Source organism: Dysidea avara, chromosome 5 (genome assembly GCF_963678975.1).
Source record: "Dysidea avara chromosome 5, odDysAvar1.4, whole genome shotgun sequence".
Classification (NCBI taxonomy): domain Eukaryota; kingdom Metazoa; phylum Porifera; class Demospongiae; order Dictyoceratida; family Dysideidae; genus Dysidea; species Dysidea avara.
Window position 1 is genome coordinate 1,757,445 of NC_089276.1, and position 16,125 is coordinate 1,773,569.

Consider the following 16,125-nt stretch of genomic DNA (forward strand, 5'->3'; position numbering starts at 1 on the left):
GATGCTATTTTAGCCTTGTCTGGTGTAATCCCTTCGTTTGAGATAACATGACCAAGGTAGGTGACATGTGCCTTGGCAAAATGGCACTTCTCCGGCTTTAGCTTCAAGCCTACAACTCTGAGCCTATCAAAGACAGATGATAGTCGGGTTAGGTGATCAGCGAAATTCGCACTATAAACAATGATATCATTTAAGTAAATTGAGCAGTGCATGCCAGATAGTCCAGCCAAGGTACATTCCATCAGACGTTGGAATGTGGCTGGAGCATTCGTCAGGCCAAAAGGCATAACGTTAAACTCAAAATGCCCCCTTGATGTGGAGAAGGCTGTTTTCTCCTTGTGCTTAGGGTCGACCTCTACCTGCCAATAGCCGGAGGCCAAATCTAAAGTTGTGAATAACTTCGAGCCAGCAAGTGAGTCAAGGGTGGTATCTATGCGTGGTAAAGGATAAGCATCGTGGTGGGTCACATTATTAAGCTTACGGTAGTCCACACAGAATCGCCAGGATCCATCTTTTTTCGGTACCATGACCACTGGTGAACTCCAGGGGCTAAAACTCTGGTGAATAATTCCCTGTTGAAGCATCTTCTGTACTTCTTCATCAGTAGCATCTTGTAGGACTAATGGCTGGCGACGTACAGGTTGCCGGATGGGCGGGCCCTCTGTGTAGATGGTATGCTTTACCGCTGACGTGTGTCCTAGAGGCTGATCCTTAATAGCAAACAAATCCCTGTATTGATGTAACAGCGCAAGAAGCTCCTGCTGTTGGTCAGTAGAAAGATCTGAGTCTGTAAAGTCTACATTAGGATCAAATTGGGACATGGATTCTGTGAGGTCTACATTAGGGGCGGGCTGTGATATGGATGACTGTTTGATAGCATCTACCATAAGCAATTCTGATAACGGTGTAGCAATCCCTACTTTGGTCCCCTTATAGATGGTGGCAGCTGTTGGGCTGCTGTTCATCACCTGGAGAAGGGCACGTCTGCCACTTAGGGCTCTGGCCGCCATTAGGTGTTGTGGAAGCTTAGCGTTATCAGTGGGCTCAATCAAAATGCTGTTTACATCCTGCTCCCTCAATTCCTTGGGTAACGAAACATCCACTAGCTGCACTGTACGTCCTGGAATGGTAACATTCTTATCGGCACATATCACCATATTGATAGGAGGTTGAATGACAATTTGCTATTCCATGGGTCAGGGTAAACGGTATTTCATGGCCCTTGATAGCAACATGACTGTGTTTATAGTCAATTATGACTTCATGTGTGACTAGGTAATCAGCTCCCAGTAGGCAATCAACAGTTAAAGTGTTTACAACAGTGAATACCTGTTCAGTCTGATAAGTACCTATCTTCACTGGAATCTGGATCTGGCCAACCACATCCAACGGGGTTCCACTTGCTCCCACAGGTGCTGATTTGGCTTCTGTAATCTTACATCGGAACTCACTGGGAAGAGTGTCCAACCGTACCACTGACATCGCCGCACCCGAATCTAATAAGATAGTTACTGGTGAATGACCTAGCAGACCATTTATTCTTAGAATTGTATTAATGCTATAATACTCACTGCTATTAACACTAGAACAAGTAGACTCACTGTTGTCTCGGTGTTGTGGCTGGTGGATTATGGGCGGCGAGACCAGCTGTCGTCCACCTTCGGGGCTGGTCCATAGTAGTTTAAAGGACAATTACGGCGTAAATGGCCTTCCTCCCCACAATTGTAGCATGGTCCAAAGCGGCGGTCTCTGCGGTTCCCCCTATCCCTGCCATAACCAGGCCTATTAGGTGTTTGGGATTTCCCTATCGTCACTTCCAGGGACTCTAGCCTCTTGGTGAGGGAATCCAACTTCTGATGTAATGCAGTGGCATTGGACTGTTCTGGAGTTGGCTGAGTTGGCCTTATGGCATGAACACTATCTTCCTCTCCACCAAATTCCAAGGCGTACTCAATCTCTGTGGCATCCTTAACAGCTGCAGTAAAGGTGGTTGGTTTACTGCGCAACAGTAACTGGCGGCTGATTTCTGGGCGCAGACCAGTTAGGAGTCTCTGAAGTAGCACTGATGAAGTCATAGCTTCTGTAGGAAAGGCACTCTTAAATAACTGTTTAAGAGAAGAAGCAAAATCTGACACCCTTTCACCTTGCCCTTGGCTGCGTTGGCTGAAGCTTCTTGAAGCAGCTAGTGGATCCTCCTTTTTTCCCGCTCTCTCCTTGAGTGCTGCCCTTAGTAGTTTCAGGTCGCCCTTAATAGTGTCGTCAAAGTCCACGTAGTAGTCTATCAGCTTCCCCCTCAGCAGCGCTGGTATTACTGCGAGTTGTTTGGCTGCGTCCCATTCCTTGGTCGTGGCGACGAATTCGAAGCGAATCCAACCTCGTTTGAAATCTTCCGCAACTAATTCTGGGAGTGGTAGCTCCAATTGTGCCATCGCGCAATGACGTAGGTACAAACTAAGACAGAGTTAGGAGAAGAACAAATACACAATAGTCGGATTGCTTGCCTTTGCAGGTACCGTTTACGGGATTGACAGCAAATTCCGTCCCACGGTACCAGGGTAATCGTTTACAGTCGAAGACACTTCCAATCCCACTCCTGTCACCAATGTAGCGTGGTGCACTCAAGCGACGACGACAAACACAATTCACAATAATAACCGCTAGAAAGCACATGTACAGAGTCACGTGATGAGATTCTAATTAAGGTTACAATGGCGTATTCCAATTAATGTTACATAACAATTGGTGTACAGTAGTGTGTGCAGCGTTGAGTAAGTTTAATACTATACCAATGTTACAAATGCATGCGTAGAATCCAGTTTACTGGACAATGTATTTTCCGTGCTTGCATTTCTTAAAACAGCTGCAGGTTTAAGGAAGAAAAACTGCAAAAGTTTTCTGGTGAATTATTTAGCTTACAACATCCACGAAACTTATCCACCTTGAGCAAATTAATATACGGTGCTTTAAAATGGAAAGATGTGATATCAAAGGAAATGAAGAAATATATGACTCATATATATATATATATATATATATATATATGGCATTTACAACTTTTAGTACTACAGTTGTTTACCTTATCTGTGTCAAGGTACCTTTACTGCACCATATAATTCAATACAATGGTACTGCTCTAGGTAAAAAAATGTAGCACATTTGCATACTAAGTTCTGTAGGTTACATGCAATGATCATGAATGTACGACACCTTATTTGTTTGACACTAACATCACTGACCAAGATACACAGTTGTGGAACACATTTCTTTACCACAACTGAGGCCGTAGCATAACTAGCTACATGTGTGCACTGAAGTTAGCAACACAAAGTTATTGAAATAATGAAGTGACGTGACATAGCATTTCAAAAACTTTTAACATATGTTACATCAAAGCAATTTTGCCTTTGATAATTTTTCCCTCAATTTGGATGGTGACTATTTGTGAAGCAAACTACTATACAGTATATATGTGACTGTCTCTAGAAAAACCAGTCTTATCCCCTATTTAAAAGTATTTTAAAATGCTGGTTTCAAGTATTTAGAATGTTGTAGCTCACCAATGGTTGAAGCTAATTTTCACTCCTTCCAAAGCATATCCACTGTACAAGTAGCCAACAGCTAAGTTTTCTGCCTTTTAAACTCAAGTGACTGTATTAGGCAAGCTCTAATAGAGGTGGTTGGTGGGGGCTGGAGAGGAGGGTGGGGGGTTGTTAACAAACTGAAAGAGGAAAGCATAGGGATGAATTGAGCTAAATTACGGCCATTCAGGTCTCGAATACTAAAATGGAAGGAAATTCACGGCACAGGTCTTTATTCAACACCACAGAGCTGTGTGTTTGTGCACATGTTTGCATTATAGTCTCTACTATACTGGTTTGTATTCTTGGTGGTAATGGAACATATTGTTGCTATGTACAAACCTATGCATTTTACTGTCTCTGTGATAGCCAATGTGTTTTACAATGGTATGTACAGAAAATGTTTCAGTGACGTACAGAAGAATGGTTAAAGCAATGTACCAAACGTGGGAATGGCTGATGTTATCAAAGGCAAAATTGTTTTGATGTAACAGATGTTAAAAGTTTCTGAAATGTTTTGTCACGTCTTTTCATTATTCAATAGGTGTGAATAACTTTGTGTTGCTGCACAGCACGTAGCAAAGTAATGATTTATATAATGATCTAATGTATTTACCTAGAATTTATGTTATACCGAGCCTGTCTTAAAATATCACTTTGACAGGTCACATCATTGTGATGTGAAACTTAATAATTGTTACCATGGTCTCTTAACAATTTTAACTGTCACTATGGTCTTGTATCAAGAGCTAACTGTAGGTAGTAACCAAAAATTAGTAGATATGCATAAAGATGTTTACAGACACCAATTACCATATAAAGTATAGTACGAACAATTACTACATCATCTCACTATAATAAGGAACACTACAAGGAGTGGGAGTATGTTCTACTAGTGCAAATAAAAATTGTTCATGTAATATTGAAGTAGGGTAGTGAAACAAGATAATATATATGAATAGTGGTAGCCATTACAATGTAGCTATGTGGCCTACATTGGCATGTTACTGGACCTTTGCTTGTCAGTTTCTCACCACCTGTTGCAATAATTTATTATAAGGACTAAAAGAGCTGCAATCATGATGAAAATTTGGTGACTAGTTTTTTTTGCAATTTAAGCTTACAGTATATTGTACAATCTATTTAAACTTTATTATCGGTAGCAGTATCGGTTCTGGTACCGTCAAAAACTCCACATTGGTGGCTGGTATTTTAGCTGATCCACTAATCAATTCACTTCTACATCACACACACACACACACACACGCACACACACACATACACACACACACACACACACACACACACACACACACACAGGAAGGTAGCTGACAGTGATAGCTTACTAGTTATCAACCTTGACTAGAAGTGTCCGGTTCAGTTTCCTCTATGTTTGTAGTCTCAAAAGTTTTTGTCAACCTTAAAAAGGTTTAAAGGTAAGTCCATGAAGAATGCATTGTACGTACTGCAGTATGCCAAAAGGCATGTGTTCAGCTGAAGCAACATTGAACAGTGAAAAAAAATCAAGCCCATAGCCTTAGCCATTGTTGAGTTGTGCTCAGTCAGTCACTCAGTCAGTAGAAAATTCCATTTAATAATTTTTAAAACATTCTGTAGCAACTTGTTGAAAGTGTTCAGGTCGATCTGAAGGCTTGTTTGAGCTTAGTTTTACCTAACCAATACTGCCTCATCATCGTCAGGGAAATTTGAGGCTGGTTTTTGGGTGATGTTTTTTGTGGGCCACACCCAAACCTTTGTGGTCCCTACTATACATTACTATCGTACTGTATGATTAAAGCAAACTGTTAAATAACAGTAGATGTTTTTAAAAGGTTTTGGGCTATGTGAACTTTTCAATGGTACATGAAATCTACAAAAAACATATTTTCGCTGTCTTATTCATGAGTATAACATACAACCAGATTGTAATAAGTTATAGCTTGACAGCAACTCCCTTAAATATTGTAAAGGTTCATCATTACACCTTAAACTATCTAGTGATTGCATAGCTAACAAGTAATAACAATAGACATGATAGCATGTCTTTTGAATGCATCTATCTTACCTATGCAGTCTATCTTCTTAGCATATCTAAACATCATTTTCCTTCCACTATCATAGGCTGATAACTTAGTTGTCATGATCTCATGGTCAACTCCCCTGTAGCAATATATTGAGCCAAATGTCTGACCAGTATGTGTATGTATGGGACTATTTACACAATTGATACCATATAATAAATAATATTATATTCATTTTATATGAATATCATTTAAACGGTGACTCCTTTCACCTTCCCAGTGTAAAGACATATTCATTTCATATGAATGTCATTTGGCTAAGTGTTGTGATTATTATGGTATACATTCTGTGTGAATGGTCTGATGGCATATACTCATCACTCCTGGTTATTATGTAATAGTTGTAACATGGGCATGAGGGCTTTGCCTGATATGTATGCCCGAGGGCTGCAGGCCCAAGGGCAGAGGGCATACACAGAGGAGGTTGGACGCACTCTAAACGCCGCATAAATATATTGCCCTTAATTGCATTCTTTTCCTTGGTATTTCACGTGACCCTCAATAGTCATAGTACAAATTTGAAAAACGATGGGGTTGACTGGGGTTGATTAGATATTCGGATGGTGCTTCACGTAAGCTTCAAGGTGATGTACTTTGTTTTGTAAAAGTGCTTGGTGATTGGGGTGAAATTAATAAGTTGCGGTTTGGTGTGTAGAACTTCTCCAGAATTGTCACTTACATATTCTATAATCAGAACAAAGATACTTTACCGAATTAAACTGAGATCGATGTATAAACCTCTTCAATAAAACGAGTTTCGCATAATTTGTTTTAGGGGCGCTTAAATCGCGTCCAACCTCCTCTGGGGCATGCATATCAGGCAAAGCCCGAATGCCCGTGTTACAGCTAATATGTAACACTTTATCAGGCTGATAGCCTGTACAGGGCGATCAATCACCCAAGCCAATATGAGTACAACCACTGGATGTATTATATATGTATGCCTAAAATTTTTGATTATGGGTCAGCAACTAGTACGTTCTGGTTATGTTCGGTTACGGTGAACGGATGTATCCTAGAGATATCATGGAGAATTTCGGTTATGCGAGTTTAATGTTTTAATCAGTGCTATTGAATTGTTTATGGAAAAATTACAGAGTTCACTAAAGGCCTAGATAGGTAAGCTTGCTTGTAGAGTGGTTATTCCGTTCAGAGTAGTAGCTTCGTGATGGGGGCATGTCTGTATTCGAAAATGTGTGGAAACGATCGGCGAATAAGCTATAGCACTAGTTCTCACCTTAGTCTAACATTTTTCAACTTGTAGGATGATGAGGATAACAAAACGCTCTCCGCCTGAGTGGTTTTCATGATGAAATCCAAGTCGTGCATCCTAATCATGTGAGTATTAATCGATCTCCACAATCGATTTCGGCCTCAACGTCTATATAATCACTGTCCAGTTGTAGCCCGGGCGGTTCCTTTGATCTGAGGTGTGAAAGTGTTACATTATTATTTGATCAACACACAGTACTAGGAATGTTATATCACATATTACTCTTTACTTCACAAGAAAGCCAGTGCGCCACACCGTGAGTATATTTACAGGTAGAAACAAAACTCGATTTTCACACATACGTAGCTCTGTGCTTTCTTTTTAAATTGAAATCATATTTGTGCTGCAAACACCTTTCACCTTCAGCACCCCACATACAAATTTGAGCAAAATTGTGTAACACAATCATGGAATATGAGCCCTCAAAGTTTGGCTTACATTATAATTCATTCAGTTGAATCATTGCTATAATTTGGCTAGTCCAAAAGATAATATTCAAATTTTTAACTGCCTTATCATGCATTCAAGTTATGCATATTGGGGACCAGTATAATATACACCTGAAATAATCTTTCTATAAGGATAGCTACAGTAGCTTGTCTGAATAAAGTTACGTAACATTATGTCTGTATTACATACCACAAACACTGTATTATGTTTTATCTGATATGTAAGAGCATTTGTGACTGTCTCTGGGAAAACTGGTCTTATCACCCATTTAAAAGTATCGAGAAATGTTGGTTTTAAGTATTCAGAGTGTTGTAACTTGCCAATGGTGGTAGCTACGCGTACCAAATTTTCACACGTTTTACAACAATTTATTACCCTCCAGATCATCCACTGTAGAAGTAGTCATCAGCTAAGTTTCCCACCATTTTAGATAGCTTTTAAACCGAAGTTGGCTGTATCAGGCGAGCTCCAAAAGGAGTGGGAGGTGGGGGGCCCAGAAGGCAGACAAGATGCTGTTTAAAAATTGAAGAGGAACGTGTTGGGATGAATTAGGCCAAGTTATGGGCCATTCAGGGCTCAAAACTGGCTAAAATGAAAGGAAATGTACAGCACGGGTCATTGTCCAATACCACGGAGCTGTACAGCCACACAAAGCCATCTCCTGGTTGGCCAGGGCTCCATTAAGACCCCAAACCACTGGTACGGCTCGCCACTGTGCTTGAAAAAAGCAGCTAGCAAAAGCAGACCACTTTACTTTGCTCGACTGTGACAGTGAAACTTGATAGTGCATTCATAAAGCTCTGTGTTTGTGTGAAAAAATCAAACTTCCTGTCTTGGGCGATAAGACTGGTTTTCGCAGATCGATCCAGTCACATTATTTTACTGATAATAACAAGCTAAATGGATTTAAACAGAATTCCTAGTTTTAACTACTTAACTGTTCTTGGAATATTAGCAGTGTATAATGTAACACTAGACATAATTAATTACCTGGTTTAAATGGACACTTAGCCAGAAATTGCATTATAGCAGAGGAATGCAATAAGGTATTCCTGATTCCTGGAATAGAATAAAAATAGCCTCAGAATAGCTGGTAAAGTTAGTTAGTGCTGGCAAAAAAAACACAGGAAGAAATAAATTTACTTGTACGTACATTATATAATGTCTTCCTTTAATTTCTTTGTTTAGTGAACTTGGGGGCTTACACTATTCTTTTTGCACACTTTACATACAAAAAAGACATTATAAAATACAACTGTGGAGCTTGATTTTCTTGAACTTTGGTGCATTTTAAGAACATATTGCGGCAAAATGATGTACCAAGTTTGGTGCAAATCTAATAATAGTCATAGAGCTACGGATGATTATTTGCATTTAAAAAAGGCGAACTTTTATCACACCTACAGGGTGAACTACTTATGAAAATAACTGAAAATTTGGTATGCGTATAGGTTAACCATCATAGCTTGACCCTTTTGTGGTTTAAAAGAAATCACATTGACACCTATAGAGTTACAAGGCAGCCACCAAACAACTGTAAATCTCAGGGCAAGATCCTCTAATAGAACAGTCATCACAGGGTAAAAAGGTGTATGAACAACAAAAAATTTATCAGCGTTCAAACTAGGGACCTCCTTACTGAACACCTAAATCCTTAACCACTGAGCCACTGCTACCACGGCTGTTCACCTCACTTGATTTCTACTTTATAAATGAAAATTGTAGCTAAAATCTATAATTTTGTAGATCAACTAAGAACATCCTGTGTATTAATCCTTGAAAAAGTGTATTAGAGTATTACAAATGTAATCAAATAAACTTTGCAATACAATACTCTTGTACCTTCTCTAGTATTCCATCAAATCGAAGCTGATATTCAGTAACAATTGGTATTGGTAGTACACTATCACAATCAAAACTAAGGCTATATACCTAGACTTCTCTGTTACTGGGAACTAGCTAGCAGAATTGGGGTAGTTACTTCAGAAAAGTAACTAATTACTAGTTACGCGTTATTTTTATACCATGTAATTTAGTTACAGTTACAGTTACTTTTCAAAAGGTAACTAAGTACTCTAGTTATTAGTTACTTTCGTAGTATAAATTATGACTTGTTTTTAGCTTTTGTAACATGAATTTTGCTCAGATATGCATCATTAAGGGATGCAATACATATCTGCACTTAAAATAACAATTCTGTGGCTATTTCAGGTCAGTTTTAATTATTGCTACATCTGTTACTCAAGCTGAATCATTACACAGAATCTGTCTACTTAATGTGACTGTAGCATATATGGCACAAAAATTGAAGTGCTCTTGCTTTTAAAGCATAATTAGTTATAGTTACAATATAACTTTTGTAATTAGTTGCTATTGTAACTTAGTTACTTTTCAGACAATTACTCCTAGTTAAAAGTTACTAGTTACAAAGCAAGTAACTAGTTATATTACTAGTTACTTTTAAAGTAATCAGTTATGTAACTTAGTTACAAAAGTAACTCGTTACCCCCAACTCTGCTAGCTAGCATCCTATATAGTTGTTTCCAGCACCTTTGGGAAATAAACTTATTTGGAAAATAAATGCCTGGTCTCAAATAGAGGCCTGGGCTATTACTTGAGTCCACTTCCAATGGCTTCAATTGTTTCCTTTGTTGCTGCTGCTTCTTCGTACTTGAGTGTAGAGCCTTCTGAGGGATGAAGGTACTACGAGTAATCATGTGAGTAGTCTGGGAGAGTACACGTGCATGCAGATATGTATGATACAACTATTTTCCAATCATTTTAAGCCTTGCCTTACGCTTGTTTATATATAGTCAACACACTGTATCACTGCTTTCCTCGCTGTTTTCTATGCTTACCATTACAGTAATCCTGTTCTACCACCACCCAAATTTGATTAAATGCCAGGCATCGGTCAGACTAATCCAAAATAAACGCCCAGTCTCAAATAAAGGCCCTATTCGTTTACAGGCTGGGTCAAAAATGCTGGGGAGGAAATAAAAACCCAGGCCTTTATATGAGGAAATATGGTACATAAAATACTTATTACTAAAAAGCAAAAACAAAAGCTTTGAAATAGGGCTGAAACGAATATGGTTTTTTAGTATTCGAGTACTCTCTAGAGTTAACGATCGAGTACTCACGAATACAAGTTGCATGTAATCATATCCATTTTTTGACATGTTTTGTACCAACCTTTAACAGTTTACAGCTTTTCAAGTAACAACAATGATACACACCTGTATTAAAGTACTGATGTTAGTGTCCCTGACAAAAAATTATGCCAATCAAACTCTACAGCCTTCTTTGTGTCACTCCCTGATGACAAATACATCATGTGAGTCTTAACGAGTACTCGAGTACCAATTTTACTATCTGAGTACCAAATCCTTAATGAGTACTCGTCGAGTTGTTTCAGCCCTACTTTGAAATACTTCAGAGTAGTCATGTAACACTTGGGTAAAAAATATCACTACAGGCTCACTTTTCTTTCATGGCACCACATTGAGAATATTGGTTAGGCATAACCAAGCCCATTAAATGTCTTTAGAGCAATCCCAAACCCTCCAAGTTTCTATGGAATTTTAAATTTGTGTTTAACTAAATTTTCTACTAACTGACTGCCTGGTTGGCTAACTGATGCCTCCAGCCAAGCATAATTCTGGTTTGAGTAATGCTACAGGCTTGATTTCTTCACTGTTCAATCTTGTTTCAGCCCGAGGCATACATTTTCACCAACCGCTGCATCTACAATGCACATATCATGGACTTACCTTTGTCTTCCTTAGTGTTCAATTTTTCTTTCTTTCTCTCTTCTCATTCTGTTCTTTTTAACTGAAAACAAAGTGAAATAGCCACGTACTTCATGTTTCAATAATTTATTGTCAGGGTGCACATGCCACTCTTTCCTTTAATGCGGTATGCGATGGATCACCAGTAATAAATTATGTTGTTACAAAGAAGTAAACAAACAAGGATAAGAAAACATTTTACATTTGAGTAGAGATCTATATAATTTAGTCATGGCTATACTATTGACAGGTTGTATGTGAATGAAGTAAGAATTATAAATTTTCACTACAGGTGTAGATCTCCTCCCTTGTTTCATCATTTTTTGTTTCTATGATCCCTATCCAAAGTAAAAATTTTAACCTGTATGAACACTGACATTATATAACTATGCTGTTGCTTTAATTACACAGTTTTTTGGCTCCTAAACGTTATGATGTCATATTTCTTAGGGTGCATTTACAATGGTGCAACAGTTGGTGCAACAGTTGAAGAAGGACAACAAATACAACCAAATTGTTCCACAAGATGTGCTTGTCTTGGTGGGAGTCTTCAGTGTGAAACACTGGATTGCCCAATTGATGGTGAGACCTGTGTAGGCTGCAGTGATCCTCATTACAGAACATTTGACTTTCGCTATCATGATTTCCAAGGAGGCTGTAGTTATGTTTTAGCTAAGCCATGTGATGGTGATGCCTTCTCTGTGGTCACTAGAAATGAACCATGAAATGGTATCATGTATTGATCTGGTGACAGTTTCAGTTCCCAGTGATAATGTGACAGTGGCACTTGGAAGGGCACTGTAACCATAAATGGTGTTTGGCAGACACAAACGGGTAATGGAGCAATTTATGCTACAAGAGATGTACAGGTACTTTGAGTCGGAACTCTGTATGTTCACGTTTACCCACACTTGGTGTCAGAGTGTACTGGGATGGACAATGGCATGTTGAGGTAACTGTCTTGAAAGTTTGGAGGAACAGAGTGTGTGGATTGTGTGGGAGCTACAATGGTAATCCTGCAGATGATTTTGTGGATCAGAATGGTAATGTAGTGGTTACAGAAAATGAATTTGGCAAAAGTTGGGAAACTGATGATATAAGACCATTCTGTATATACACCAAATGTAAACCCACATTGTACTGCAATAGCCCAAGTACAAGCAAGAGAAAGATGTGCTGGGGTGATGTCCACTGTATTTACTGCTTGCAATGCTCTAGTTGGTCCTGCTGTATACATTGATAGTTGCGTTGTTGATGGGTGTAATTGTGAAGCAGATGTCAGAGAATAGTGCTTCTGTGATACCTTTGCTGCTTATGCATCTGCTGTACTGGTGCTGGATTTTCTGTACCAGGATGGAGAGATCTATTGGAGTGCCGTAAGTGTATAAAATGTTATACATTTATGTACTATTGTGTTTGTAAAGAAGTGCCCCAAAATAAACAGGCCATTGTTGTTATATTTTTGTGAGTGCATGTTTTTCGAAGTTACACCAAATCATTGTCTTTTCTATTGTACATTGGTTGCACCCTACTGAAGCATGCTTGTAGTAATTTCTGCATATATATACATACTAATATTAGTCTCAGATAGAAATTAGCACTACAATTATACAATATACTTACACAGCATTGCTATGTCCTGGAGGCCAAACATTCGAACAGTATGATTCTTTGTGTCCTCAAACATGTGAGAATGTTGGTGTTGCCTATACTGGAGGATGTGCTGAAGGTTGCTTCTGTCTGATGGGACAAGTGGTGGAACTAAATGAGTCCGCATGAGTATCATCTTATTTTCCTATTCAAGAGGAGCTCGAAAATCTTTGCAGTAGACGCAAGGATCCGGAAGTTATGGGCGTGTTCACAGTCACATGTGACCACGGGTACAGTTCTAAGAAAGAATCTACATGGGCATGTAGATATTTTTAAAAGTTACAGTATGTCAACAAAATGCTCATATAATGTGAGTAATATATAAACAGAATTTCAAGCATAACTAGCAGAATCTCTTCCACAAAAAAGTGAGTTAAAGTACAATTGTGGTCAGCTTGTGATGTGTAATGAGTCTATAATGACTGGTAATTCTAGGGTTGAATTAGTATTGATGGTATCAATAATTCATTGAACAGTAAATGCAGGGGTGAAGGAGCAGGCCAAAGAGTGGGGGAGGAGACAACTTTTGATAATGAAAGTTACACAGTGGAGTTTGAAGCATTCTACATGGTGCGAATGCTATTCATTGGGTGCCCCCAAGAAAATTTTCATACTTTAGAAGCTTTGAGAGAATATTATAGACAATTCTATTATGTTTTTGCTAAGTAGCTACAGTTTTTAAAAGAACATAAGTGCCTGTTCTATTAGAGCGATTGACTGCTCTATTAGAGAATATATATTGATCTTTTCTTACAAGCATTGTTCAATAAAAGTGGCGTCCTGTTCCACTGCCTGTGAGTAACTTTAATAGCTTTACAGAACTGAGGTACAGCCTATACTTATGGTGCTTGCAGGGGACGTACAATTCTGAGGGTCTACCAGGGACGTCTTTATTTATCAATAAGAGCGCTAATTACAAACTGCAGTACTGTAATTTTATCTATAAGTGTAATTGTTTGGTGCAGGAGTCTTGAAGCAGCAAGTGCAAGGACACAGATAATGAAACCTACATGGGGTATTGTCAAGATTGGCTAGAAAATTATTCCATAAAAATTTCTTTTATTCAGTTACATGCATGTTTTCTGCTAATCTGGCTGCAGCCGCCATAGTTTTAGTATCAAGTTTCTGACTTCAGGTTTTCTGTAGCCTCTTTGCAGATTCCTAGATGGACGGTTGCTAATAACTCAGCTTTGATAATATGCAAGAAGTCATGAATGATCAGGTCTGAGATTTTTTTTCTGTGTTTGGAATAGCTTCAGTTTCAAGTTTATGTCTACCCTGCCTCAGTCTTTCAGTAGCCTCCTTGCAAGGTCCCAAAAGGGATCCAAATAGTTACTAATAAATAAACACACACATACTGATGCCAGCGATGGCTGATGCAGTTGACACTCTTAGTGGAAGCAACTGCAAACCTCAGAGCAATACGTTTGCAGTGCGACTTTAGGTGACCATGATATTAAAGCTGGCTGCTAGGCACATTAGTAAAGGTGTGATTACAGGCAAGCTGTGGTGATTGTACATGATGCTGAAATGACAATCGATCTGACTCACGTGAGACCATCTATCTCCCAAGCTCACAAGACTCCTGGGGCTGCTACTACTTTCTCAAGGACTAATAAAGCTGTTAGAGGTCATACAGTGTATTGGTGATTACACATAAGCTGGTGATTGCATTAACTGGTATGTGTTCATGTGTGACCTGATTAGTTTCAAAAATTGTTTAGTCAGGGGGCCAAGATACGCTGGCCGTATAAATAATGTACCTATCAATGTTAAGCCCCCCCCCCCCCCCCCCCAGTACAAGTCAAATTCTCCAACCTGGGAATAAATTGTTAGGTCACACCCCCACACCTATGACATGAGGGATTTGACATGGAGCTTTGTTTCACCGCTTGTTCAAATTCCCCACCCCTCAGATACATTTTCAACTTCAAATCCCTTCCTAAAGCCCAACATTATAGGAGTGGGGCTTAACATTGTGATAAGTGCATAATGAGGAACCTGAGATCTTGTTGACTATCCTGGAAACCTGTAGTGCTATATGAAAAGTATGACTTTCAGTTAGAGATGATCATAAATTATGAGATATGTGGGAAGGGTATAATGATGAAGTAAAAACCTGGAATGAAACGTTACTACACGACGAGTACAAACAGAGTTTGATGGTGACCAAAACAGTATCACACTGAATAAGCTTGATATAGCAACTGAAGCTTAACCCAATTAACAGCAAAAAGTTTCCCTCTAATTCTATGAAAGCCATAATCCACATGAGTTTGCCAAGTGAAAACCTACCCGCTATTTTGAAATCACTGCACATTTGTCTTGAGGTGAAATTTCCTTGAAGATTGAGACATCCAGAAAATCGCAGTCTCTACAATTTCCTACCATTATAAATAGGCTTTTTCACAAGTGTTGCCAGACCACGAGCCCTCACAAAAAGATGGAGGGTGGGTGGGCAACAATTGGGATTCAAAAATGGACAAGTGTTGTAATGGCAAGCTCCAGAATAAATTAGAGCCCTAGAAGCTCTAGATGACTACAATGACACAAAATACACATTTCACATTTGCATAACTGCCAACCACTCCAAGCCAATAATATCACTCCAGTGTCTTCCTAGGGCTTCTAGAGTAAGGCATGGGTTTGTTCATGTGCCCAAAAGGTTCAGCCTGAGGTTTTCCAAAATCAGGTCATGTATAGAATGCTGTTGTTAAGAAACCATGGTAACAAATTAAACAACTGAGTTACAAAGTGGTTATAGCCATTGTTTTACAATACTGGCATAACCTGTCATAATACTTGTAGTTCTAGATAATTATAACACCGTAAATATCATTTGTTGGAATTACGTTGCTATGTGCTGTGGCAACACAAAGTTATTCACACCCATTGAATATTAAAAGACAATAGCCAATGTGTCAGAAACCTTCCGCAATATTTCATTCCATCAAGGCAATGTTACTGTGATAACATTTCAACCGCTACAATATCCCATCTTTTATGTGCTGTTTTAACCAATCCACAATACTATTATAGCTACAGCCTATCTTATATAACTTGCCTGTTGAACTTGTTCAAGCTCAGTAGGCCAAACAGTTACACCAATGTCTTTTTGTATAATTATATGTAACCTCTTCTACTACTTTCACCCTAACTGGAATAAATGCTACATGAGTATAGGTGCCTTATGGGAATGAAGCCAATGACAGTTTATATAACTAATTGTTTGCAATTGTAGAACCTGTATTATAATGAATTTCAATTAGACTAATGGAAAGTTCATCCAAATGATAGTGTAC

At 38.8% G+C, this 16,125-nt stretch overlaps 1 protein-coding gene and 1 long non-coding RNA gene across 6 annotated transcripts in view; one reads left to right on the forward strand and one right to left on the reverse strand.

Annotated features, from left to right (window-relative positions):
* LOC136257106 (uncharacterized) overlaps positions 1-13,568 on the forward strand; it is a 20,998-nt gene extending 7,430 nt beyond the window's left edge. The window contains exons 3-5 of one of the 2 annotated variants that reach the window (XR_010701813.1): positions 11,624-12,549; positions 12,801-13,191; positions 13,259-13,568. This is a non-coding gene — a long non-coding RNA (uncharacterized lncRNA). Of the gene's footprint in view, positions 1-11,623; positions 12,550-12,800 lie in introns of both variants that reach the window. The other variant, XR_010701812.1, reaches the window with a different exon arrangement.
* Positions 1-16,125, reverse strand: part of LOC136257084 (uncharacterized) — a 43,845-nt gene that overhangs the window by 25,636 nt on the left and 2,084 nt on the right. For 2 of the 4 annotated variants that reach the window (XM_066050207.1, XM_066050206.1), the window contains exons 2-7: positions 12,797-13,073; positions 6,897-7,084; positions 5,644-5,738; positions 3,077-3,133; positions 1,602-2,657; positions 482-1,496 (exon numbers count right to left, since the gene is read on the reverse strand). The gene's annotated coding sequence lies outside the window, so the exon portion shown is untranslated. The remainder of the gene's footprint in view (positions 1-481; positions 1,497-1,601; positions 2,658-3,076; positions 3,134-5,643; positions 5,739-6,896; positions 7,085-12,796; positions 13,074-16,125) is intronic. The other 2 variants (XM_066050203.1, XM_066050204.1) reach the window with 1 other exon arrangement.